This window comes from Tenrec ecaudatus, chromosome 2 (assembly GCF_050624435.1).
Source record: "Tenrec ecaudatus isolate mTenEca1 chromosome 2, mTenEca1.hap1, whole genome shotgun sequence".
In the NCBI taxonomy this organism is placed as follows: Eukaryota; Metazoa; Chordata; class Mammalia; order Afrosoricida; family Tenrecidae; genus Tenrec; species Tenrec ecaudatus.
The window spans coordinates 164,023,038-164,026,774 of NC_134531.1; the positions used below are offsets into that span (position 1 = coordinate 164,023,038).

At 51.5% G+C, this 3,737-nt stretch overlaps 1 pseudogene; it reads left to right on the plus strand.

Moving 5' to 3' along the window:
• The first annotated feature begins 240 nt into the window (after positions 1-240).
• Positions 241-946, plus strand: LOC142440176 (transmembrane protein 138 pseudogene; annotated as a pseudogene).
• The last annotated feature ends 2,791 nt before the right edge of the window (positions 947-3,737 follow it).

A 3,737-nucleotide genomic window follows, 5' to 3' on the forward strand; every position in this document is an offset into this window, starting at 1 on the left:
GCTCCAAGGTGCCCTTGCCTTTCCCTGGCCCCTGTACCTTTTCCGATGGCATTTCTAACCCCTAGGCCAGGTTCCAGGGACCAGAGGCCTGTCTGATCCTGAAGCTCTCCCAGCCCCTGCCAACGGCAAGGTTCTGACCAGCAGGAATCTTGGGCCCGGCTGCCCCACAGCCGGGTGTGACCCAGGACAGCGACTTCCCAAGCATGAAGCTGGGAGCTAAAGCCCAGGGCTGTAGGCGGAATGGCGCCCGCGGAGCCCGTGTCCTCCAGGCACTTCCGGCATTGAAATCTGGTTTCCGGATGCCAGGAAGGTGTCCCCATGACAACCGAGGATGGCTCTTCCAGATCCTTGCATTAGAGCAATCGAAACAGCCCTGATTCAGACTGCAGGCCTCTTCTGTGAGGGTGCTCGAGCCAGGAGCTGTTTCCTGGAAAACTCTGGAATGTGCCCCTGGAGCCCAAGAGAGCAGAAGGAAGCTGCTCCCGACCAGTAACTACAGCCTGGTGGTCTGGCTGCAGTTCCTACTGCTGACCTATGACCTCTTTGTCAATTCCTTCTCGGAGCTCCTGAATAGCTCCCCCCATCCAGCTCGTCCTCTTCATCCTCCAGGACGTTGCAATTCTCTCCAATATCATCATCGTCTGCCTCGTGTTCTTCAACACCTTCGTCTTCCAGGTGGGGCTGGTCAAGCTCCTGTTCCACAAGTTCAAAGGCACATCCTCCTGACAGTGGTGTACTTCGCCCTCAGCATCTCCCTTCACATCTGGGTGGTGAACTTACGCTGCAAAAACCCCAACCGCTTCGTCTGGACAATGGCCTGCAAACACTGACTAGCGGCCGCCCTGTACTGTTACTTCTGCAACTGGACGGCTGTGCTCCTGGGGATCCGCGCTTCTACCAGGACTTGCTCGGACTGCACAAGGAGTTCCTGCAAGGTCCAAAGTGACCTCTTCAGATCCCTGGGACGGCGCCCTTCCTTCCATGGGCTGCTCCCAATCGGAGGTTGGCCTCCTCAGACACGTGCAGGCACTTGTGGTCATCATTCCCGAAGGAAGAGCATCCACTCTTGCACATTTAAGTGTTCGAGTCCCTCCTGCCTACTTCAGCCGCATGTCCCACCCTCTCCTGCTCCACCCCTTCATCCTCCTCTCAGAACCTCTGACTTCTGGGAGCTTTGTGCCTGTCCTTTAGTGTGCGTGGCACAGGAGAACCTCCCGGGCCTGCTGTCCATGCACCACGTACTCTTGGCTGAATGGGCCCACAGGGAGGCTCCTGGGCGCCTGACTGCCCACACCTCCGACTCTTAGATTCGATACCCAAGATACTTTGACACCCCCCACGTTTTCTAAATAGGGAATAAATGAATTTCGCCCCCAACAAAACAAAAAATATGTGTGCAGTGTGCATAGGAATTTGTTCATAGTTTTTTTTTTACAACTATAGTCCGACCCTCCAACAGGTCTGAGGGACAGTGAACTGGCCCCCTGTTTAAGAAGTTTGAGGATCCCTGACATAGAGAGGTGGAGGCAGAAACAGGACTGCCATCCAGTCCCATGAGGCCCAGAGGAACCTGCTTCTGGAGTCAGAGGCTGACTCTACTACTGCAACCACTAAACCCCACAGGACTTCCCAGGGGAGGGGGAAGTGGGGAACGAGGGTAGGAAGAGGGTAGGAATAGAGGCTTGTTTCTGAGCTAGGCAAGTGGCGACCTGGGTGTACGCCCAGATCGTGTACTCCAGTGCATCTTCTACCCTCAGCAGAGTGTCTGACACGTTGTTCTTGGTGTTGCGAGTTGCTGTGGAATTGGCTTTGACTCATACTGATCTCATGTACAATAGAACACAACACTGCTCAGTCCTACGCCCCCTTATGATCTGTAGCGTGCCCCAGTCCATCGTGGCGGCCACTGTGCATGCCTGGAAGTATTCTCATGATTCATAGGATTTTCATTGACTGAGTTTTAGAAGTCAATGGTCATGGAAGCAGCAGTCAAGAAATTGACCAATGCATTGCATTGAGCAAATACACTGCCAAGCATCTCTGTAAAGTATTAAAGAGCTAAGATATCACTCTGAGAACTAAAGTGCGCCTGACCCAAGCTATGGTATCTTTCATGTCTCATATACCCGTGAGAGCTGGACAATGAATGGGGAAGATCAGAATTAAGGATTGGTGCATTTGAATCATGGTGCTGGCAAAGAATAGTGACAGTGCCATGGGCATTCAGAAGAACAAATAAATCTATCTTAGGAGAAGGATGGCGAGAATGCTCCTTAGAAGCTAGCAGAGCGGGACTATTTCTCATGTACTTTGGCCACGTTATCTGGAGAGACCAGTCTCTGGAAAGGGCATCATGCTTGGTAAAGCAGAGGGACAGTGACAGATAGAAAGATTGTCAACAAGATGAACGGACACCGTGGCCGCAACAATGGGCTCACACAGAGCAGTGGTGGGATGGTGCAGGGCCAGACAGTGTTTTGTTGTGTCACACACAGGGTCACTCTGAGACAAAGCAAACTTAATGGCAACAACCACCATGTTCAGAAGTTCAGGCCTGTTTTTCTAGCCTGTTAGTCTAGAAGCCTCACTGAAAACTGTCCATCCAGGGTGGCCCCGAAATACCAGTCCATAACTTCCAGCATCACAACAACACAGGAGCCTCCATTTGAGTCAGACAGAGAGACCAGCCAGGTGTGTGGCCTGACACACAGTAGGTGTTTGCTATTTGACTGACACACAGTAGGTGTTTGCTGTTTGATGGAAAAGTAAGTGAACGGAAGCATTGAAGTAAATGTAAGCGGATTCCGTGAAAAGGACAGAACAGAAGCTCTGTGTCCCTTTCAGACGAGAGGTTTCTGAGTCCAATAACTTCATGTCTTTACTCTAACACCAGCCAGCCGTGTAGGTGTCAGGTATGTGGGTCAGTTCCTCTCCATCCCTCTCAGGCAGCGGATCCAAAATGTTTGCCTGCTCTTTCACAAAACTCTCTTTCTCCCCCCCTCCCCCCCAACCCCTCAGTTTTCTCTGATTCAATTAAGAGCTGGGTTTGGTCTTGAAACTTTCCTCTTCATAAGTCTCTTTTGATAAAACCGTCCCCAGAGGACACAGCTCTTTGAAGCCTCTTTATGAGTTTCAGAGCTAGGTGAAAATGCCCGCCACTTTCAGGATAATTACATTTGAGCAGACGCATTGTTCGAGAATCTGTTTCCCATTCTGAGTAAACAGAGCTAGCTGGTCCTTTTTCTCTTCTTGCAACACACGCACAGCCTGCCCCTCTGTTCCCTTCTCAGCAGGGGAGATGCCTGTGGGTCATTTCATCTCTGGACCAGGCGAAGGACTGTTGGGAGAACATCGCTCACAGGGAACTTGGCTACGAGGGGCCTGGGCTGGCAGCTGACTAGGCTGATTCTGGCAACAGCTCATTCGATTCCACAAAGAGGAGGGAAGCCAAGAACTGCTAGGCAACCTCCGAAAAGAGCGCAGCACCAAATGTACCCACCAACTCAGCAGGCTCCAGGCACCGCCCTCACGGCAGCAACGCCCTCCTTTGTTTCTCCTTTGTGGGTGAGGCTTTGGGCACAGCCACGTGGGAGAGTCAGGTTGACTGGGCTCCTGGCTCACATTTGCAATATAAATAGGTAGCCATAAATTCTCTTGATATCCATTTTCTCATCTGTGTAATGGGGATAATGATCGTATGTAGCTCACTGCTTGTTAGAAAACTCAAATTAGAGAAT